Source organism: Muntiacus reevesi, chromosome 2 (genome assembly GCF_963930625.1).
Source record: "Muntiacus reevesi chromosome 2, mMunRee1.1, whole genome shotgun sequence".
Taxonomy (NCBI): domain Eukaryota; kingdom Metazoa; phylum Chordata; class Mammalia; order Artiodactyla; family Cervidae; genus Muntiacus; species Muntiacus reevesi.
In genome coordinates, this window is record NC_089250.1 from 227328729 (window position 1) to 227352322 (window position 23594).

Sequence of the window (23594 nt, forward strand, 5' to 3'; positions counted from 1 at the left end):
AGGGTCAGCACTGAGGTCATGACAACCTCCCCACTTGTTTTCTCTCCTTTGTAAGACTTTATGTCTCCAGTCAACACACAGCATGGCTGACTTTGCAGTCTAGCTCTCTAAATCTCCTCCCTCCTGCCCAACTTCCACTTCCTGGACATCCTTGTACACCCACTGGGGCCATGGCCATGTCCCCCATCATGTCTCCCAGGGGAACCACAGCACGCATCCCTTCAAGCCATGGCACGCATCCACAACTTACTCCTGGAAGCCTCCCCAATGCCATCCTGACAAAGTGCAGCAGATGCTGGGATTGGAGAGGCTGGGGAAATGCCCAGTGTCCCAGCTCAGGGCTCATCACCCAGAAACCAGCCCTCTCAGCCTTTCCCAGGGGCCTGAGAGGAAGCTGGGCAAGGAAAGCCCAGCTAGCAGCCCAGAGGGTACTGGCAACCCTGAAAGCAGCCCCCGGCCTGGAGCCATCTCTGCCCATTCTGCTCCTCAGTCCACTGGGCCCCAGGGACCTGGCCCTGCCCACCCCCGCCCCCCCCAGCCCAGGACAGAGTTGATGACTGTGGGTGCCAGCACCCACCACAGACACAACCTCACCCCCAGACGGTCCAGCTTCATGGCCCTGTCATCGAGACTGAGCAGAGTGGCACAGGGGTAAACTCACCCCCAGACTGGCCTCCCCGGGGGTGCTATCCCACTTCCACTCTCAGCCCCTCAGGCTCCCAGGTGGGGACCATGAACCCAGCAACAGCTGGACTTCTGCTTAATAGCCCTCTGGATGTCCTGGGCCAAGACAAGCTGACCTGAACCCAGCCACACCATCTCCCCAGAGCAGTCAGCAGGGCCTGGTGGGGTGTTCAGCCCCCAAGCCCTCCAACCACCCCAGCAACAAGGTAACCTGGAGAACCATACGGGAAGAGCTGCAGCCCTGAACTCTGATCAGCAGTCCTCCTTTCTGGACACCACCACGCTCTCCCACTCCACAGAGCGCCCTGACACTAAGCTGCCTCTTTCCATGAGGTCCACTAGCCATAGCGACCGGCTCAGTCAAAGTCTAAAGCTACTCACAATTACACATTTGCATAAAAAACAAACAAACAAAAAATTAATCTGATTTGGCCTGAGAAGACCAGGGAAAAGCGTTTATGACAAAGGCTTCTAACATTCCGTTCTGTTTTCCAGGGCCACACTTTTACCCTCTGGGCTCTGCCCCCTGCACCCACAGCACCAGCCAAGTGATGTCCACCCATCTGACCAGGTAAATTTCCTAAGGGTGCATCCACTCCTAAGGTGGTCTCTGTACTGAGGTGTTCCTGTTCTGATCCACCAGGGACAACAGTGCTGGACAAGCACTCGAGCCCCTTTGACAGGTGTGCACAGGCCAGTGATAGGGGGGCTAACTCAGTGCAGCCCAGGGGAGCTCCTGGCTCTGATGCCGACCCTGAGCTGCAGGGATGGTGGTGGGGGAGATGGAGTCAGCACTTCATGACATGGGCTGCAACCTGGAAGACACAAGGTTCTGGAGGTGGTGGTGCCAGTTGCACAATGCTGAGAATGTAATTAAAGTCATTGAACTGTCCACTTGAAAATGGTTAAGCAGGGGACTGCCCTGGTGGTCCAGTGGTCAAGACTCCGCACTCCCAAAGCAGGGCGCAGGGGTTCCATCCCTGCTTGGGGAACTAAGACCCTGTATGCTGCGCGGTGTGGTCAAATAACTAAATCAGTTAATTAAATGGTTAGGATGGTGAATTTCATTTTTGTGTATTTTACCAAAATAAAAGAACAAATGGTCCCAGAAATCAGTGAAGGATCCCAGACCAGAACCAGAAGGGCAGGGGCCGCCCCTCCTCTGCCACCAGTGGGGCCACAAGGCATGAGGGGCTGGGCCTCTGCCCCTTCCCCAGCCCAAGTAGAAGGAAAAGAATCTAGAAGCTCCTTCTGCCAAAAGCAGGAAATCAGAGACGAAGGGTCAGAAGGGAGGGCGTGGGAAGACAGGACGGACACGGTCACCCATGTGGGTGCTGCCGGGCACTGCCCCACCCTGGGATGGTTGCCAGGCACCAGAGTTCACATAGGGCCTGCCCTGGAGCCGGGGACAAGGCCCCTCAGTCATTCATTAATTAGACGCAGAGCTGTCGGCCCAGGGGGAGTCCTGTGTCCATGGGGATATGGCAGAGAGCTAGAGAAAGAGAGTGTCCTAGGTGGTGCTAGTGGTGAAGAACCCTCCTGCCAATGCAGGAGATGTAAGAGACAGGGGTTCCATCCCTGATCAGAAAGATACCCTGGAGGAGGGCATGGCAACCCACTCCAGTATTCTCGCCTGGAGAATCCCATGGACAGAGATGCCTGGCCAATTCAGAGGGTCGCAAAGAGTCAGACACAACTGAAGTGACTTAACACGCATGCATGCACTGCCAACACAGATGAGGAAAGCGAGACTTTGGGGTGTCTGGGAGTACAGCCGGCTGCTGGCCCCACAGAGACGGGCTGAGAGATGGTGCCCCACCAGGAAACTGGCACCACAGGCAGTTGGTGCCCGGACAAGCCCTGGACTTGACCCAAGGGAAGTGAGCTGGGAACGCAGCCCAGGGGTTGTGGACCCACTGGCCTCCAGCCCCAGCAGGGCAGCCCTGGGCCAGGATGAGAGAGGCTGAGGTCACATTCCCAGACCACCTCCTCTTCCTGTTATCAGAGCCTGGGGCGAGAGGCTAGCAGAGCAAGAGTGACAGAGGGCCGGCCTGGACACAGGGACTAGAAGCAAACTGGCCTCTTGGGGGAAGCCAGGCTGGCTCCCGCATGCTCTTTTGCTCAAAGGAAAAATCAGGTGCCCAGGGGGAAGGGCGTTCAGATGGGACACCGGGACTTGGGTGCAGATTCCTGGCTGTATACCCGCCCTTGGAGTCACTGGTCTAAATGCCAAGGACATGGTCTCACTGTGACTCTACGACCAGGAGACTCAGGGCATCTGAGCAGGTTGCCTGGAGGAGGAGGCACTGCTTTTGGTCTTGAAGGCCAACTAAGACACGGGAGGTTTGGGTTGGCCCCAGCTTCCACAGAGAAGGAAGATGCTCAGCTGGGGAGGCGGTGGGGACATTCTGAGAAGGGGGACAGGCTGCTCTGCCCTGGCAGCTCCCACCTCCCTGTGAGAGCTTTGAGAGCTGCTGGTGGTGGCTGGTGACCTCATGGGGGAGATATGCCTTTTCCTGAGCAGGAACAATGGGGTGGGGGAGGGCTGTGCCCGCAAGGCTGTGCTGGCTGGAAAGGCCCCTGCAACCCCTCCCCACTGTTTAACCCTTCAGAGACCCCAGCATGTCCGTCCCACGTCCTGCAGGTGAGGCAAGCGAGGCCTGGGGGGAGAGACGGAGTCCTGGTCTCACTGGTGCCTGGCCAGGAAGGGAAGCGGGGAGGCAGCGTGGAGAGCACAGACACCTGGACACTGTGTGCAGAGCTGGACCCCCCAGCCTGGCCTGCAGGGAGCTGGGGTCCCTGCTGGGGGCTGGACTTGAGAGACCACAGGTCTCCCCATGGTGCCATGACACAACCCCAAGTCTGACCTGCCCTCCCCCCCAGCTGAGAGACATGGACAGTGAGGCCCCATCCTTCCTGTTCCCACTCCAGCCCTGATTTCCCTGCCTGTGAAGTGGGTGGGGGCTACAGCTCAGCACACACCCTCAGGGTCCTCATCATTATCCTCTGAGGGGATTTTCAGCCCATCTGCAGGGGGGCCCAGGATGAATATGAGGCCTGAGCACACCACCTGATTGGTGGGACCCGCACGCAGGCTGGTACGGGTGGGTGACCCCAGGGGCCAGCAGGGATGGCAGGAGGAGTCTCAAAGGTCATGCCAGACCTGCGTCAGCATCCAAGTTGGAAAGACAGAGGAACTGGGAGAGACTCTGGAGGCCAGCAGTGGGGGACGCACCACAGCCACCACCATGACTGTCCAGGCATTTCCTCTTCAGAGATAAGGAGACAGAGCGAGTCCCAGGTACAGGGGCTGATAGCACTCCCCATTGGGGAAATGATGTGGGTCTAGGTGGCCCAGGGTGTAGAAGCGGGTGGGTGAGGGTCACTTCCAAGCCAGGCATTAGGACCTGCTGAACCAGCTCTGGAGGACAGCCAGCAGTGGACAGATGGGGCAGGAGGGCTGCGCCAGGACTGGCAGACCTGTGGGGTCAGCTGCGGACAGGGGACCTGGCCAGAAGGCCCGACGTGGGAAACCAGGGCCTGGGAAGAGCTCCCATATCCTCCACCAGGCTGGGGACACCAGGCCCCTTCCAGGGCGGCCAGCACTGTGGCACCCGGAAAAACAGGGAGGAGGATGGGTGGGCGTGAGGCCCAGAGTCCGGGGCGGCTGCAGCTCCCTGGCCCTTCCTACTCTCCCCGCTGGGTTCCTGCTCAAGGTCAAGGGGAGAAGAGCTGTGGGCCTCTGCTTGGGGATCACTTCTGGTGTGAGGCGGCTCAGGAGCACAGAGCCTGCACCCCAGACCATGAAATTCTTCCTTGAGAAATGACTGGAGGAGACCCAGTCCTGCAGGAGACAGGCCGCTCCAGGCTGCTGTCTCCCCAGCCAATGGGTGGGGGTGGGGCTCAAAACCACCCCCTGAGGGGCTGCTGCCGTGGGGACAAAGCCAGACGGGCAGCAGAGAGAACCAGCCAATCCCCGAGGCACCATGCAGGATAGAGGCCGCAGCCGGCAGCCACGCCCACCACCACTCCTTGTGTAAAACTTAAGTGAGAACAGACACACGCATGTGTAAACGTCACAAATGCCCAGAAGAGTCACACCAGCGGAGCCAGTGTTTACCTGCAGAGGAGGGACCTTGCCTGCCCGAGAGTTTTCTCGGGGGTGTGTTACTGGGCTTGTTGGCAGTGTGACCAAGAGGGTGAGACTGGGGGACACACCACAGAGCAGTGGGTCCCCAGGCCCAGGCTGCCCGGTCACAGACGGGGCGGGAGGCTGGGGAGGATGTGCGTCACTGGAGTCCCCAGGCGGTGGCAGGACTAGGCCCAGGGTCTCCTGACCCGACAATGGGCACCCTTGGGCCACCTCTCTGCCAGCTCTTCCGGGCAGGGCCAGGCAGGGCCCAGAGGCTCAGAGTCCCCAGGGGACTGCTGCCAGACCATGACAGCCTCCAGGGCTGGGGTCCCATCCGAGCCTGCCCTCCCCCCAGGCTGCTGCATCTCCCGCCAGCTTGTTCATTCTGCCTTATTTGGCTTGGAGGAGAAACCCATAAACACTTCCCTGCTCGCTTCGGCCAGGGGCCGGTGGGTGGGGCGAAGGAGGAAGAGGAAGACAGAAAAGGGGAGACAGACACAGTGGCACCGGCCATGCCCTGCCATCTGTGGGGCCGCATGGGCAGCCAGGCCTCACAGCGCCCACAGCAGCGCCCACGGCAGCGCCCACGGCAGCACCCACGGCACTCAGTTGCTGCACCTGCCATCCCCCCCACTCCGCATCAGTCAGGCCCCAACCCAGAGAAGACCAAGGCTTGAATCAGACCCGGTTTTCTGAAGAAGAGGGCAAGGAGATTGGCTGAGGGCCCCCAGCGCCCCCCACCTCAGGGGACAGGAGCCCAGGGCCAGCACAGCCAGTGCAGGTGGCACCTCAGGGCCCCTCAGAGGGTATGCAGGTGGCTGGGGGGAGAGGGGAGCTAAGGCCCTGCTGCCCAGACCCACCTGCGGCCAAGACGCCGGGCTCTTCAGCCACACTTCTTTCACTGCCCAGTGCCAGCCCCATGCTCCGTCCAGCATGTGCCCGCCTGAGACCCCATCCCACTGGGGTACCACCTACACCAGAGCCCGCCCACCTGAGATCCCATCCCACTGGGGTACCACCTCCACCAGAGTCTGCCCACCCGAGACCCCGCACCCCTGGGGTACCACCTCTGCCGGAGCCCGCCCACCGGAGGGTCGCACACAGGCATCCAGATGCCCCCTCCATGGCCAGCCTTGGGGTGACGGGGGCACACTGCAGGGCAGGAGGGACGAGGGCAGCGCAGGGCAGCCTCCTCCAGCTCGGGGACTGAGGAGGATGGGCCCACAATGCCCTGGAGGCTCAGTAACCTTCACAGGAGTCCCCTTCCCTCCACAGCAGAAGCTGAGGCCACAGGCAAAAGGAGGCCACAGACACAGCTGTGGGCTCGTAGGGGTGCAGGACGGAGCGAGGGGACAGGAGAGGCCAAGGGACACGGTTACCCACTTGGAGCCCTGCCAGCAGCCTGGGCGCCCAGGGCAGGCAGAGGGTTTAACTGCCACCGCGTCCAGGTTTAACGAGCTCGGTGTCCAAGAAACCAGGTTTCATGACTCACCTGAGCACACAAGTGGCCACCCCCTCCCCACAGCACGGGCTCTGGGAAGCATGGCGACCAAACTTCCAACCAGCACAGCCCAGGCTAGGGGAGACGGCGGGGGTCAGGGGTGCTGAGAGAGCTGCTCCTGGGGGTCAGTCATGGGCCTCGCTGGCTGTTTGCAGGCCTCCTGACTCAAAGGAGAGCCGCCCTCAGCCCATTCTCTGCCAGGGAGACATGGGGAAGGGGAACTTTGGCACCTGTGCCCCCAAAGGTTTCTCAGACCCCTTCTCCCAGAGCTCAGCCTTCCCTGAAGACCTTCAAGCACTGCTGGGAATGAGCCAGTATCCCTAGACCAGGGCCGCACAGCTGCCCCAAAAAACAACTGTGCTCCTGGTCTGTGTCTGGAGCTTCAGGTATTCGCTGTGGCCCGGAAGGGTCAGGGCTCCCAGCCCGCCTAGCCCTCCACAATGGAGAGGCCGGATTCCAGGCCAGGGGTGGGAACCACATTCCATAGGGAGGGACAGAGAACCCCTGCCGGGGCCCCAGCCTCCCCAGGGCAGGAGGAGACCTCGCTTATCTCAGTCTCTGCAGGTGGACACTAAGGGAGGACAGACACTCCCCTCCCACCTCTGCCCGGATGTGGCTTGACCTTGCGGCCCTCCCCACCACCTGGAGCCCAGGGCCTGGCAGACACGTAGGTCACAGCCGGGGCTTCACGGAGGGCCACAGTGGGCAGGTGATGGTCAGCGGCGTCCTCAAGGCCAGCAGCCAGCAGGAGGAACCCACCCACCACAAGGGCAGACTGGCTCTGCTGGCCTCTCCACATGGGTCAGCTCTGGGCATGGCTCCTGCCCTCCTGGACTCCCCAGGGACAGCCAGCCCCTGTACCAGCAAGGGCCTCCTGCTGGCCATTTGTCAGGAGCAGAAACTGAGGCCCAGCAGGGCCCACATGCAGACCTCAGGGCCTCCCACAGCCCGCCGCTCTTCCTGTGATCAAATTCTGACCACCTTCTCCATGCACCAGCCCCACTCAGCCAAGTCTCACCTGCTGTCTCCCAGACCCTGTCCCCCAGTCCCCCAGGAGCACCCCAAACCCCATGTACCAGCTCACAGGGGATGGACAGGCAGCCCCCAACAACCAGAGTGCCCATGTGCCCCCTGCAACAAGGCGCCTGCCTGATGGATGCAGACAGAAGCGGCTGTGGTGACGGACAGCATCCCAGGTACTCAGCTCTGCATAAACAAGGATGCTCATGACCTGGGCACTCCCACCCCACCTCGAACCCCAAGCCAATCAATATGATAGGGTTCCTACAGGGGTGGCCCTGGCATGGGGTCCCCTTGAGATGCCCTGTCCACAGTGCCAGGAGCAGGGTGAGGAGGGGCAGTGCCATATAGGGGACCCTCCTGAGCCAGCACTGAGGCATGTCAGCACTGGGGCCTGAGGTAGCCTCAGCCACCAGCACGCCTCCCAAAGCCTCAGCCAGGGCCTCCCATCCCCGAGCAACCTGAACAGGTCACAGAGAATGTGGGGAGAACCGGGGAGATGTGAAGCCATGGGAGGTGATGCTCACACGAGTCCTGACAGAGCCTCCCCTCTGGGGTGGGCGGGCCCTGGACCCGGGCATCCTGCACAGACAGAGCTCCAAGGGCTCTCCAGCCAGTGGCCCACATCCTCCCCAAAGTTCTTCACTGTGACCAGGTGTGGCAGAACCTGTCCTACAGAGTCGTGGTCCTCCCAGTGGGTTCCCAGGTCACCCCATCACGTCCCCTGTGGATCTGGCAGCGATGCCAGGCTTGCCCAGCCCTGCATGTTGTGACACAGCCCTGTGGGACTTGCCCACAGAGAGAAGGTTACCCAGACATGGAAAGAAGCAGGTGCGTGGTTCTCCCAACAAAACAGTTACTTGTGGGACCCCCTGCTGCAGCCTAGCCTGGCCTGTGGCATCTTGGCCAAGAGTGGCCCCCAAGTGCCCCCAGGAGAACAACAAGCTGACTCCCCGAGTACTGCATCTCCCACAAGTGGAGGCAACATCCACCGTGAGGCTGGCCTCAGCAGCCGGGGCTGAGGCCATGGGGCCTCTGAAGGCTGAGGCGCTGACTCAGAGCGCCCGCCCTGTGATTCAGCACCCCAGTCCTTTAGCCTCTCCGGTCTGGCTAGTGCAAACAGCTCCAGAGCCTGGTCACAGTCCCCCCACTCTCCAGGGCCTTCCTGGCACCTAGTGAGGAATGCCACCCAGCCACCTCAGCTGGCAGGTCAGGGCGGGCTCACTGGCTGGAGGAGGCAGGCTGGCTGGCAAGAGAGGGTCCACAAGTGCCTTCAGAGCCCTGCCCTCCCCATGAAGTGGGACCTGGGGGAGAAGGGTGTCCTTGTCTGTGCATTTATTTATTTTCAATCAGTTTATATTTTAAATTGGGATAAAGCTGCTTTATGATGTGTTGGTTTCTACTGTACAACCACGCGAACCAGCTATACATATACATAATCAAACATCGTCTTCCAACAACACAAGAGACGACTCTATACATGGAAATCACCAGAGGGTCAATACTGGAATCAGGTTGATTATATTCTTTGCAGTCGAAGATGGAGAAGCTCTTATACAGTTGGACAAAATAGGACCTGGAGCTGACTGACTCATATCATGAGCTCCTTATTGCAAACTTCAGCCTTACACTGAAGAAAGCACGGAAAACCACTAGGCTATTCAGGTTTGACCTAAAACAAATTCCTTATGCTTATACAGTGGAAGTGATGAATAGACTCAAGGGATTAGATCTGATATGGTGCCTGAAGAACTACGGATGGAGGTTGGTAACACTGTATAGGAGGCAGTGACCAAAACCATCCCAAAGAAAAAGAAATGAAGAAGGCAAAATGGTTGTCTGAGGAGGCCTTACAAATGTCTGAGAAAAGAAGAGAAGTGAAAGGCAAAGGAGAAAAGGAAAGATATACCCAACTGAATGCAGAGTTCCAAAGAATAGCAAGAAGAGATAAGAAAGGCTTCTTAAGTGAAGAATGCAAAGAAACAGAGGAAAACAATAGAATGGGAAAGACTAGAGATCTCTTCAAGAAAACTGGAGATACCAAAGGAATATTTCATGCAAAAATGGGCACAATAAAGGACAGAAATAGTAAGGACCTTACAGAAGCAATTAAGAAGGGGTGGCAAGAATACACAGAACTGTACAAAAAAGGTCTCAAGGACCCAGATAACCATAATGGTGTGGTCACTCACCTAGAGTCAGACAGCCTGGAGTGTGAAGTCAAGTGGGCCTTAGGAAGCATTCCTACAAACAAAGCTAGTGGAGGTGATGGAATTCCAGTTGAGCTATTTAAAATCCTAAAACACGATGCTGTTAAAAGTGCTACATTCAATATGTCAGCAAATTTGGAAAACTCAGCAGTGGCCACAGGACTGGAAAACAACAATTTTCATTCCAATCCTAAAGAAGGGCAATGCCAAAGAATGTTCAGACTACCATACAATTGCACTCATTTCACATGCCAGTAAGGTAATGCTCAACATCCTTCAAGGTAGGCTTCAACAGTACGTGAACTGTGAACTTTCAGATGCACAAGCTGGATTTAGAAAAGGCAGAGGAACCAGAGATCAAATTGCCAACATCCATTGGATCATAGAAAAGCAAGATAATTCCAGGACATCAACTTCTGTCTCATTGACTATGCTGAAGTCTTTGACTATGTCGATTTAGTTCAGTCGCTCAGTCATGTCTGACTCTGCGATCCCGTGGACTGTAGCATGCCAGGCTTCCCTGTCCATCACCAACTCCCGGAGCTTGCTCAAACTCATGTCCATCAAGTCGGTGATGCCACCCAACCATCTTATCCCTCTAGTGTCCCCTTCTCCTCCTGCTTTCAATCTTTCCCAGCATCAGGGTCTTTTCTAATGAGTCAGTTCTTCGCATCAGGTGGCCAAAGTATTGGAGTTTCAGTTTTAACATCAGTCCTTCCAATGAATATTCAGGACTGATTGAATGGTTTGATCTTCTTGCAGTCCAAGAGACTTTCTAGAGTCTTTTCCAATGCCACAGTTCAAATGCATCAATTCTTCAATGCTCAGCTTTCATTATGGTCTAACTCTCACATCCATAAGTGACTACTGGAAAAACCATAACTTTGACTATACAGACCTTTGTCGGCAAAGTAATGTCTCTGCTTTTTAATATGCTGTCTAGGTTTGTCATAGTTTTTCTTCCAAGGAGCAAGCGTCTTTTAATTTCATAGCTGCAGTCACCAACTGCAGTGATTTTGGAGCCCAAGAAAATAGTCTCTCACTGTTTCCATTGTTTCCCCATCTATTTGCCATGAAGTGATGGGGTTGGAAGCCATGATCTTGGTTTTCTGAATGTTGAGTTTTAAGTCAACTTTTTCACTCTCCTCTTTCACTTTCATCAAGAGGTTCTTTAGTTCCTCTTCGCTTCCTGCTATAAGGGTGGTGTCAGCTGCATATCTGAAGTTACTGATATTTCTCCGGACAATCTTGATTACAGTTTGTGCTTCATCCAGCCTGGCATTTTGCAGGATGTACTCTGCATATAAGTTAAATAAGCAGGAGTGAATCACAACAAACTGTGGAAAATTCTTAAAGAGATGGGAATACCAAACCACCTTACCTGCCTCCTGAGAAATCTGTATGCAGGTCAAGAAGCAACACTTAGAATCAGACACGGGAAAATAGACTGGTTCCAAATTGGGAAAGGAGTACATCAAGGCTGTATATTGTCACCCTGCTCATTTAACTGTATGCAGAGTACATCATGTGAAATCCCGGGCTGGACGAGTCACAAGCTGGAATCAAGATTTCCAGGAGAAGTGTCAATAACCTCAGATATGCAGATGATATCATCCGAATGGCAGAAAGTGAAGAGGAACTAAAGAGTCTCTGATAAAGGCAAAAGAGTAAAAAAGCTGGCTTAAAACTCAACATTCAGAAAACTCAGATAAATGGCAACCAATCCCATCACTTCATGGCAAACAGATGGGGAAACACTGGAAACAGTGGCAGACTTTATCTTCTTGGGCTCCAAAATCACTGCAGATGGTGACTGCAGCCATGAAACTAAAACACACTTGCTCCTTGGAAGAAAAACTGTGACAAACATAGACAGCATATTAAAAAGCAAAGACATCATTTGCCAACAAAGGTCCATATATTCAAAGCTATGGTTTTTCCAGTAGTCATGCATGGATGTGAGAGTTGGACCATAAAGAAGGCTGAGTGCCAAAGAACTGATGCTTTCAAATTGTGGTGCTGAAGAAAATTCTTGAGAGTTCCTTGGACTGAAAGGAGATCAAACTAGTCAATCTTAAAAGAAATCAACCCTGAATATTCACTGGAAGGACTGATGTTGAAGCGCCAATATTTTGGCCACCTTATATGAAGAGCAGACTCATTGGAAAAGACCCTGAGGCTGGAAAAGACTGAAGGCAGGAGAAGAAGCGGACAACAGAGGATAAGATGGTTGGATGGCATCACTGACTCAGTGGACATGAGTTTGAGCAAATTCTGGGAGATGGTGAAGGACAGGGAAGCCTGGCATTCTGCAGTCCATGGGTTCACAAAGAGTCAGAAATGACTTAGCAACTGAACAACAACAATACATAATCCCGTCCCTCATGGGCCTTCCTCCCACCCCACCCCCCATCCCGCCCCTCTAGGTCACCACAGAGCACCAAGCTGAGCTCCCTGGGCTATAGAGCAGCTTCCCACTAGCTGTCTGTTTTACACATGGTAGTGTATATAAGGCACTGCTACTCTCCCACTTCAGCCCACCTGCCCCTTCCCTGCTGTGTCTACAGCTCCGTTCTCTACATCTGCGTCTCTATTCCTGTGTTGCAAACAGGTTCATCAGTACCATTTTTCGAGACTCCACATTATGTGTTAATATACATTTGTCTTTCTCTGACCCAATGTGCTCTGTATAACAGACTCTAGGTCATCCACATCTCTATGAATGACCCAATTCCATTGCCTTTTATGGATGAGTAGTATTCCATTGTATATACACACACTACATCTTCTTTATCCATTCATCTGTCACTGGACATTTTGGTTGTTTCCACGGTCTGACAATTGTAAATAATGCTGCTGTCACACTGGGGCATGCCTGGGCATTTAGATAGGAGGCCCTGTTCATGTGTGTGTGTGTGTGTGTGTGTGTGTGATCAGGAGATGAAAGGGGACATTCATGGCCCTCTGCCCCGTGACCATCCTGCTTCTGAGGAGATGGCTGCCCCAGCATGGTGCTGACCCCAGAAGGCACCCCACAAGTGTGTGACTGAGTGGGTGCCAACAGCAGGGAGCAGCTGGAGAACCTGGCCACCCTCTTCACTCAGGTGAGGATGCTGAGGTCAGGGGATGGCCCGAGAGCCTGGAGGTGTGACCAGAGACATCACATGCCAACCAGCTCATGCAGACTTCTTTTCCTAGAGAGGCAGACTGGCTGAGAACTTCTGCAATGGGCCTCAGGCCTGTGAGGTGCTTCATCTCGTGTCTATCAGCAGCTGGAGGACGGCAGATACCTCCTCATAGTAAAGTCTGAGGCCTCCAGGGAAGAAGGAATTCTCCAGCCCCTTCAGAATCTGAATGCCAGACTGCAACGCCAAGGCTTGTTCAAATTTCCGGCCTGCTGGGCTCCCTGCAAATTTGACTTGTCTCACAATTGTGCAAGCCAATTCTTTAACACAAATCCCTTTCTCTCTCATGAGTGTATGTATTTGCCTCTTCTGTAAGACACCACACCACTCTATCCCTTTATCACTGGCTCTGTTTCTCTGGAGAACCCTGACTGATCCACCAGCTCTCGGGATTCTAGACTGTGACCTGCCTGTCTCTGAGGTCTGGGCCCAGGTGGCTGCAGGGCTGGGGCAGACAGGGTGTCAGGGCCCCACTCAAGCCCTGGAAATGCAACAAGCTCAGAGTCACTGAGGGAGAAACCAACACCATCTAGTCCTAACAAGCAGCCTGGGCAGGGCGGCTCAGTCTGGTCTCTACCCCAGGATACCAGCCCCCAGGGCAGAGACACAGCCCACCCCCAGGGGCAGGATGGCCCCGGGGCAGGGCCTCCCCAGGCCTGAACTCTGGCTCCATCAGGCCAGGAGTGGGCCATCTATTCCCCTGGGCAGGAAAGGGTGCTGACTAGCTCACAGAACATTCACTTTCCTTTCCTTCCTTTTCAGAAGTTTTTTAGATGCGGAGAAGCACAGAAATAACAAACAAGTGAGTTCCACTCCTCCCGCTCCTGCGGTCTGGCTGTCACACGGTCCTGCCAGAGCACGTCCTACCAGGTCACACGTCACTCTCAATCGTCACCCTCAGTCTGAGTGTTCTTTGCTCATCTCCCCAGGCCTCCCCTCTCCGCCCTGAGAAAAAAAATGCACATGAATTTCAGGATATCCTTCCAGGAAAGAGGCACTTCTGGGCTCTGGAATTCCATCTGGGGTGGTTTCCAAGGGGGTATCTGGGCCTGCAGCTGTGGTGTGTTGAGCCAGAAAGAACAAAAGAGCCCTGGGCATGCTGGGCCCCCTGGGCCAGGCCCCAGGCCCACCACGGAGGGTGGGCCACTCTCACCCAGGCTCTCAGGGGCCCCTCCCCTCCTGCCTCCCAGGAGACCAGAACCCAGAGGACCCTGCCAGCCTGTCCGACAAAGGTTGAGCCAGTCTGGGGCTTTCTCCCCTTTTAAATCCGTGCTGAAGCTTCCTGAGGCATGAATTCTGAGAAGGGGAAGGGGCTGAGGAAGGGAGGGGTCGGGGCAGTGATCAGCTGTGCTGGAAACCCCTGCCCCTTGGCTCCCTGTTCTCAGATTCTGCAAGTGCGATGCCATCAGCACTCACCCAAGGCGCCAGGGCAAGCCCACTGCTGTCTGCTCACGGAGGAGGGAGTCCTGCGGGTCACAAGTGACCATGGTTGCTGGGCCAGTGAGTGACCAAGCCGGGTGTTTCACTGTGTACGAGGCAGCCTCCCCGCAGTGGGAAGCAGCAGCCCTCTCACGAGGTCCTCTCAGGACGAGGCCTACTCTACAAGCTCCTCTGTGTGGTTCCTGTTACCCACAGACAAGTCCAAGGTCCCTACTGTGCCCCCAGCCCCCCAAGCTGTGCCCACAGCTCCACCACCCCTGGACTTTTCCCTGAACTAGCCATGAGACTCACACCCCTCCCCACACACAGAGGGCCTGCCCAACCCCTGGCTGAGCTCTTCACCACCTCTTGTGGACAATGGACCCTCCAGACTGAGGCTGGAACCCCCAAGGGTTTGTGCTGTTGCGCGAGAGACCGAGGCCAGGCCATCTCCCCCGTCCAGCATCACAGACCCGGATGTCCAGTGTGGCCAAGAGGTGACCCCCTCCAACTTGCCCAGCTCTCAGACCACATGGTGGGAGTGTCCCTGCTGGCTCCTGATGATGGAGTCAGCTCCCTAGACAGAGAAGAAGCAACCACTTTAGAGCAGACAGCGCTGTCCCCACACCCCAGGGGGAGGTGGCGGGTGGGGACAGGGCAGTCCTGGCCAAAGCCATACATTCAGTTCCTGGAAAAAGAGGCGTGACAAAAAAGATCGAACACTGCCTCTCACCCACCACATCCTGTTTTTATGGAAAACTAATCTAATTCCTGACAGCAAAGCAAGCAGCAGACATCCGCGGGGGTCCCCAGAGACCTGATGGATAGGCCCCCACAAGGCGTGAGGTGGAGCCGGCGCCCACCCACCCCTGACCAGCCCCACCCCCAGGGTGACAGCCCCCATCCCAGCACCCCTGACTCCCCAGGGAGGCCGGGATTGACAGATCTTCCCTGGCAGTGAGGGGCAGGCCAGCTCCTGTCTACGTCCCCCTAGTCTCAGCTGGCCCTGCTCCAGAGGGCCTTGACTGGTCAGCACATGGACAATGGTCACCACAGGGCTGCCACGCACGATGGAAGGGTCACAAAAGACGAGGACGCCCTGAGCTGCAAGAACAAGCTCCCAGGCCTGGTGGCCTCATGGCCACAGGACTCTGACTCAGGAGTCCAGTCAGCCTGGGCTGGGGTCTGTGAGGCAGGGACACCAAGACCGTCCATCCTAGAGGCTGGTTCATGGGTGGTTATCAGCTGGTGGTTCTCTAGCAGCAGGGAGAAAGCTTGCTGATGCTCACCAGAGGCCTGGCCTGTGCTTGGTCCACCTGCCCACAGCCCAGGGGCCCTGGGCCCAGAACCTAGCCTCAGGTCACCTCCCACCGCTGTTGCCCCCTGACCCTGGACTCCCTCCCAGGCCCACCTGCTCCTAAGGGTCAGGGCCAAGCCTTTGGGAATGTGCAGGCTCCAGTCATCATAGGGAGGAGGCCGCCCCCAACCTGGCTGCCACTGGGTCCCCATGGGGTACCTGCTACACAAGGACAGGCCGCAAGGTCTATGTCCCATCCAGATGCTGCAGCCAGTGGTGGGAGAGCAGGGAGGCCAGAAAACTGGAGGAGGCCCACAGAAACCCGCTCCCAATGCCCTCCAGAGTGTCTCTCCACCCAGAGGGGCTCCCAAGGCCAGAGAGGTCCCCCATACAGATATGCCCACCAGCAGGGCGCCTTCTCACTCCCTCTGCCAGCTGAGTATGCAATTCCATCCTCGCACCCTCATCAGACGAATCCCTCAGAAGCCTGGGCAGGAACCTGACGCCAGGACTTCCCGTCCCCGTGCACCCCGATGCCAACCGCACACCCATCCCCCTGGATGGGTCGCAGCCCGGCTGACATCTGGTTTTGAGGATCCAGTTTGGGACTGGGAACCAGCTTAGCTTCTCTGGGCTGCAAGACTCTCTCCCGCTCCCTCAGAGGTCAGGCTGAGGCAGACAGACTCTTGGGGGGGGGGGGGGTTAGGGGCACCAGGAAACACGGCCAGCTGCCACAGCCCCAGGAACCCCAGGCACCCCCACCCAGGCTCGGGCTCCAGGCAACATCCTCCATTCCCTCCCAGCCTCCGCCAGCAGCCCAGGGCCGGCCACATGGTGTCCAAGCTGCTGTCCCAGGGGAGTGCCTGGCCTCTGTGACTTATTCAGTCCCAGCTGCTTCCACTGCATTCGCCTGAGTGAGGTGTCCTCACCCCACCGCCCCCGCCTCAGCCAGGATGTCACCAGCAACTCTGCCCCAGATTCCCCCCTGGTGAGGCCGCCGCATGTCCTGAGGCTCAGAGCACCTTGATTAAAGCGCTGGGCAGCCAGGCTTCCTGAGAGGCACCTGGGGGTGTGGGCGTGGTGGCAGGCAGCCATACACTCAGCGACTCAACTGAATATTTCCACCCACATCACCTGGCAGGTCACCCAGAGGGCTGCGGGGTCAAGCAGGGTAGGTGCGAGTCTCACAGCTAGAGGTTACGACAAGCAGGTGCAGAGATGCGGGAGCCTGGCGCAGAGCAGCCTCCGCACTCTGGCTCCGCTCTGGACGGCCTTCCCCACAGCAGTGTGTCCTGCTTCTAAAGGTAAGGAGTGCAAGGTCCAGAGAGGCTGAGTCACTTTCCCCAGGGTGCCCAGCAGCAGAGCCAGAGCCAGGGCTTGGGCCAGCTTGAAACTGGGAGCGGAGAGGTGACAGAAGCTTGTCCCCGGAGTCTTTCCACCCCACTCCTCTGCTCTGAAGGCACCCGCCACCCAGAAGGCAGAGGGAGGAACGTGCGGCCTCAAAGCAGAGATGCTGAAGTTGCGCCTGGCAGGTGCTGGGCACACTGTGGCCACACCCTGGGGCCTGAGTCCCGGCCTGGCAGCCCCCTGTGACAGAACTCAGGACCAGGCGGGGACCGCCTGAGGTCCCAGGACAGCCCTGGCGGGCCCCCACGCTCCACACGCAGAATAGGACCAGGCAGGGCACCAATGCGCAGGAGGGACACAGGGGTGACGCCATCCAAACACCCGTTTATAAACACCCCCGAAGCCCCGGGACCATCCCAGCGGGAGGCCGGATTCCAAGCAGGGCACTGGCACAACCGCCCGCTACCTCTGGGTCCAGCATCGTGTGTCTCCAGACCTGACGTTCCAGGTCTGCGGTCAGAACAAGGAAGAAGCAACATGACTCCAGGACCCAGTGCCGGGTGGCAAGTGAGGAGGCTGATGATAGGCCCTTTCCCACAAGGAGAGCCCGGTGGACTGTGGTAGCCCGGCCGTGGCAGGAGCCACCAGAGAGAACGCAGGGCAGAGAGGAAAGCGGCTTCAAGTTACAAGGAACCAGCAGATGGGCGCTGGACGCCTAACTCCTGGCAGCCTCACTCACACCACGAGGCCCCTCACCGGCAGGCAGGAGAGAACAGCCTCCACTCCGTCCCCCACTCCGTGGCTCCAGTGCCTGCCGCCTGCTCGCCTGAGGGGTGACGCTGGCGGCCCTGGTGCTCAGGTCACCCCTGCGAGGGCGCACCTTGTCCCACCCTGCCCCTCCGCGGCAGCACCATCCCTGGGGCCCCTTCATCTCCAAAGTCCCAGCGCCCTGGCCCACGACCCAGACCCCGCAGGCACCCTTCACCTCCTGAAGACACGAGTGGGTTCCCCCGACCCCCCTCCACACACCCACTAAACACCTAGAAGTGTTTCAGGCTCTGGAATGTGACACAGCCTGTCCAGCCCAGAAGTTTCCAGGAGCTGCCTCTGGAGGCAGCCATTCCTTCTCCGTCGGCCTCGGGTGCCCTCCAGGCCCCTGAGGGTGAGGGGGCTCCTGCGTTCAGTGTGGGCACCCCCCTCCCCAGCAACCCTTGTCCCCAGCCTTTCATGCCTCACTCTCACGAGGAAGGGAGCGGACGGGGTGGCGTGGGCACTGCCCTCCCTGTGTGGTCGGTCACCCTTCCAGTCTTCACGGTGTGAGGGAGGCGATGGTGAGGGCAAAGGGGCTGCGTGGGGGTGAGGTGGGAGGCGTGCCCCCTGGGGAGCGGAGCAGAGGCTTCTCCCTCCCTGGGTGGCCCAGGTTTCATTTATTCAGTGAAAGCCTGGATAGAGGGCCCCAGCTGGAGACTCCACCTGCAACCCCGGGACAGAAGCCACCCCCCCACCCCCGAGGCCCCCAGTTCCTAAGGACGGGAGTCTGATGGAGCAGCTGCTAATGGCTCCACAGAGCCGGGGTGCGGCCCCCAGGGAGCAGGGGACACCGGGACAGAGGATCCAGGGCCCAGGCCCTCCCCCCACCCCAGAGCTGCCTCCAGGCCAGAAGATGCCCCAGCACTTTGCTTTCAGAGCTACTTCCGCCTCCTGAGGTCACATTATCTGCCCGTTTGACAGGACAAGGTTTCGGAGGCAAGAGAGGCCCTTGCCGGGGTGACCTGGTGACACTGCCCACCCCAGGGCCCCTTCTCCGGACCACTCAGGGGCCCCCACAGGGCCTCAAGCCCCTGTCTCTGGGTCACCCACACCCCTGCCAGTGCCCCCCACCCCCTGACCTCCAGAGATTAGGGCCTGACAGGCCAATTCTCCACAGCAGGGAAGGTCTGCACCACTGATAAGCAGCAGGATGCTCTTGGAGCAGGCAGGGCTCAGAGCCCAGGGGGCCTCTGCCTCAACCACTTCCCACTTGCAGGGCTGGGCACGGGCCCACCCTGGCCAGGCCACAGCAACAGTGACAAGGAAACAAGCGCCCAGGGACAAATGGGCACCACCCCAACAGCAAGGGTGGAGATGACCATGAGGGCGCCTCCTCACAGGGCGGAGAGGCGGGCTGAGCGTGTGCCGAGCTGGGTAGGGCCCAGAGGAGGCAAGAGCAGGCAGGAGGCAGGGTGCCGGCCACCCTGGACGTGGACGGGCCCCCAGGACCAACCACCTCCCTAGAGGGTCACATAAGACTCACACCCCAGAGTGTGCATCCAACAGCGAGGCTGTCTTGCCCTCGGACTTGGGGGTCCAGTTCTGGGGGAGCTTATCCTGGGGGGCAGGGAACTGTCAGGAGGGAAAGCCAGTGAACAAGAGCTGGTCACTGTGTCTATGGGGACCACAGGAACGGAGGTCAGGAGGCCAAGACCATCTCTGCAGCAGTTGAAATAGACCCACTTCATGCAACCAGCGGCTGAGGGAGGTCACGCATCATGACAGGCAGAGTGAGGGTTCCAGCGGCAGCAGTGATACCAGGACGAGAGCCTGCCATGGCAGGACAGAGGCCCTGGAGGAGGTCTGAGAGCCGGCAGAGCCCTAGGTGGGCAACGGGGGGGGCGGTGGGTGGGACGGGAGGGCGAGCGGAGGGCGCAGGAAGGGCACGGGCAGGGTGCGGGGGAAGCAGGAAGGCCTGGCCCAGTGAGCGGAGGGGCCCACCCGCCAGGAAACACCCAGAGACCCCGCCACCAGCTCAGGGGAGCAGAAGAGGATGTCCCAGTCAGCAACATCCAAGTTCACGGGACTTTGAGCTAAAAACACTTGCCCTTAACCGGACACCATAAAGACGATTAGCTCTTAACTGGACACCATAAAGATGACAATTAGGATTGTAAGCCACAGGCAGGGAAAACCACATGCAGTACAAAAGGGTGATAAAGAGCTTACAGTTTCACGTCCACAAAGAACCCCCCGAGTCAGAAATAAAAAGATAAACAATCCAATTTTTTTTAATGGGTGAAAGATTCTTAGAGACACATGCCAGAGAAGATACCAAGGTGATTAGCATCATTGGCATCAAAGTAACGCAGACTGAAGTCTCAGGAGATGCCACTTCACACCCACAGACCAGCTGGGATCAGAGGCCAACACCATGTGTGGCAAGGGTGGGGCGCCCTGGAACATCCCCAGATGACTACCAGGAGGACAGATCGGAGCCTACTTGTGGTGGACAATTGAGGCTCGTGACCTGGCAGCCCAATGCCCAGGAGTGAATGAAACGCATGAGTGTGTCCGTAGAGATGCGCCAGCTAGCAGCCTATGCCTACTTGACAGGCAGGATGGGTGACGGGATAAGCAAATGTGGCAGTGCTTTCAGGGGACAAGCCAGAGCCAGAAGGGACCACCGCCACACGGTCACAGACAATCACACAAACTCAGTACTGAGGGGACAGCAGACACAGCACCACATGCCCCCAGGGGTCCCTCAAGCATGGACCCCCAGAGCAGGCAAAACCAAGTTGAGGGCAGAGCAGGGCGGGGGGGTGGGGGGAGGTGGGCAGCGCAAGAGGCGGAAATGTTTTCCCAGTCCTTGGGGAGGCGGTACGTGCCTGCACTCAACTGTCAACCCAATCTCAGCTGTGAGGTCTGCCCTTCACCCTGAACTCTAGCTGTCCCCATGGAGAGCTTGAAGTGTGGGCTGTGCCATTCTCCCCTGGGGGCTCTGTGGGGACCCCAGGGCTTCCTAAATCTGGGTTGAATGTCAGGGGGGCAAGAGGGGAGGCTGTGGGAGGTGGTGGCAGGGGGACAGCTGGCAGGTTCCAGGGTGAGGACAGATTTGGGGAGTTAGCAGGCCAGAGAGAAGTTCTGCAGGGAAAGAGGTGCAGCCAGAGGAAGGAACTGAGGGGTCACCTGTGTGCTGACAGGTGCCGGGGCAGGGGGCTCCTGGGAGGCAGGGGTGTCACGGCCAGAACTCTGGCCCTGGGTGTTCATCTGTGACACAGGGCCACTACTGCCCACCCTCAGGAGCAGGAACGTGAGTGGAGACTCATCCTGAGGGGAGACTAGAAACCTGGGGGGCCCCGAGCCAGGTGAATGCAGTGGAGAGGGCATGGTGGGCAGCAGGCAGCTCTTGAATGACTGGGAAGGTCACCTGGCCATGGGACACATCTGGGAGCAGAGCTGGGAGCCGGTGGCCCCCAAGGCTGTCCAAGTAGAGGCTGTGATGCCAGCAGACATGGATGGAGGCTGCAGGGTTGGGGTGGGGGGGTGAGTGGACACTGAGGCAGAGACATGATGCAGAGCTGTGTGCCCATATGACTGGAGGAGACGGTCAGCGCCGGCTGCCCACACAGGCACATGGGGATTAGGGGCCTGGGGATCTGCCCTGCGACATCACAAAGGTAACTTGTGCAAACCTTGTCCCAGCTGCCCCTGGGCCCATGGGAGCCAGCCAGGGTCTCTGCCATGAGGTGACTCGTTCCCCCATGAAGCAACCCAGGGACACGCCCCCAGCAGGGAAGCCAGGTACACACCACACAGCCTCTGAGGGCTCCTAGGAATGCCCTTGGTCACTACGACCCCTGGCCATCGACAGGGAGGGGCAGAAGGGGAGGATGAAGCAGCTGAGAGGGGGAGTGGAATCAGAGACCCTGCTTCCTTTTGAAAAGCATCTGTTAATGCTGTTGTAGTGATGTGTTGTTTCAGTGTTTTAACCATAAATATGAATCAAGTGAATGAGAGGATGGAATGGGGGGGGGGGCGGTGAATGAGGGAGAGGGATGGGGTGAATGAAGGGGAGAGACTGGGGAGAGGGGGATGGAGGCAGAACAGGAGCCTGGGTCCCAAGGGGAGGCTGGGGTGTGACAGGGCCCAGCCAACAGCTCACAGGCCTGAGGCTGGTGAGGCTTCTGCTCCGAGGCCCCTGCCCAGGAGCCCAGGCCCTGTCCTCTCTTGATTGGTCCCTTCAGACTGGGCCACAATCCTGGCCACAATCACAGGCCTTTGGCTGCTCAGGCGGGCCCAAGGAATCTGTGCACATAGCAGTTCTGTTCTTTTGTTTTCCCTCAGAGAATCCACCAGAGGCCACTGAAGGGCAGGGGAGGTGGGGAGGGCCAGGGAACGGGCCGGCCGGTACACCTGGGTACCGCCAGGCTCACAGCCAAACCTGGATGGGGCCCAGAAGGCGCATCCCTCACAGCCCACCATGTGGTCAGCAGTTCCGGACTCGGGACAGACCCCCACCTGCTCTCGAGGACAGAAGCCCCCAGGCCCCTCCCGCTCTGCGGAAGCCACGGGGCCTGGTTCAGCCGCCTGTTCACTGGCAAAGGAAACCACAGGAGGCGGCTGAGGTGGCCATGGTCCCACTTTAGCCTGACCCCAGGGAAGGAGAGGAGGCCTAACTATATATACTCTGGGAGACAAACAGCGCAGGTCGGAGCCTGGTAAACAGCCGGCCGTTACAGGGAACTAAAAATACTCCCTATAATTATGTGATTAAAACACACCAGAAAAATCGACCCGCCCCACTCGGCAAAGGCCCGAGACACCACACGGAAGCGGGAGGCCATGCACGTCGCCCTGAGGTGCCTGGGGTGGCTGGTCTGGGCCAGCACCGACCATCGCATGCTGGTGGCTTTCCAGGGCTGCCTCACAGCGTCCTCCCCAGGGCGGAGGCTGGCGACCCCGGGCACCCACAGAACCCCAGCCATGGGGCACTGCTGTGGCTCCAAACACTGGAGCCACCTAACCTCAGGAGTGGGGACACAGCAACCTCAGGTCCTCACTGCCGACCAGGGCCTTGCTTTGGATGAGAGGGAGAAGAAAGGATAAAAGAAGAAGAAACTTAACTCTCATCAGATTTAACTCTTGGTTATTTTATGACAACTATTCATACTTTACTTCTGTAATGAACAGTTGATACAGATCAAAACGTGGGCAGGGATCAAGTCCCTCCTGCCTGACTGTCCACTGGGCACCGCCCCTCCCTCTCTACCCCATCTCAACCCTCCGACTGGCCATCCAGGGGACCTGAGACCCCATCTGCAGGCCACTCACTGACCTCCTTCCACAGACGACCTGGCCCTGGGTGCACTGGTCTGGCACCTTGGATCTGCCTTTCTGCCCCCTGCCCAGCATGGCAGACACCCTCTCTCCCTCCGGCAGACTGGTCTTGTCCAGTGCCCAGTGCCCCCCCCCCCCCCCCCAGCCCCTCCTAGCCCGGACCTCAACCTGTATGGCATTTACTAGGGGATTACCCCCAGGGATGGCATCACTGACGGCAGCATGTTTCTTTCCCATCTGGACTCAGCACAGCGTGAACAAACATGGAAAAGGCACTTACAGAACCAAGGTGCCGGAAGCTGGGGGGATCCACACCTCCCTTTACATGCAAGGAAACCTCGGCCCGGTTACAGAGGAGAGTGGACCCAGCCCCTCCCATCCCACCGCCACGGGCCCTGAACCAGAGCCTAGGAGGCTGCCCAGAGCTCCGTCTCAGGAGACCTGGTAAGACGATGCTTGAATGAACTTGGGAACAGGTTCCACATGAGCACAGGAGTCTGGGCAGGCAGGTGGGCAGGGTGGCTGAGCTGGCCCTAGAAACACCTCCTGCCCTGGAAACCACCCTGTGGCCAGTGGGCAGCCCTGTGTGCCGCGGACCCACTTGGCACCCCCAGCACTGTGCAAGGGAGGGCTGCCCCGCCCTGCCCCATCCAGAGGCCAAGAGATCAGAGACCTGGCATTGGCCTTCAAGCTTTTATTGTCTCAT

General features: G+C 58.0%; 1 protein-coding gene across 2 annotated transcripts in view; it reads right to left on the bottom strand.

Moving 5' to 3' along the window:
• The window catches only part of PIEZO1 (piezo type mechanosensitive ion channel component 1 (Er blood group)), a 56271-nt gene that overhangs the window by 28156 nt on the left and 4521 nt on the right, over positions 1-23594 (bottom strand). The window lies entirely within an intron of this gene.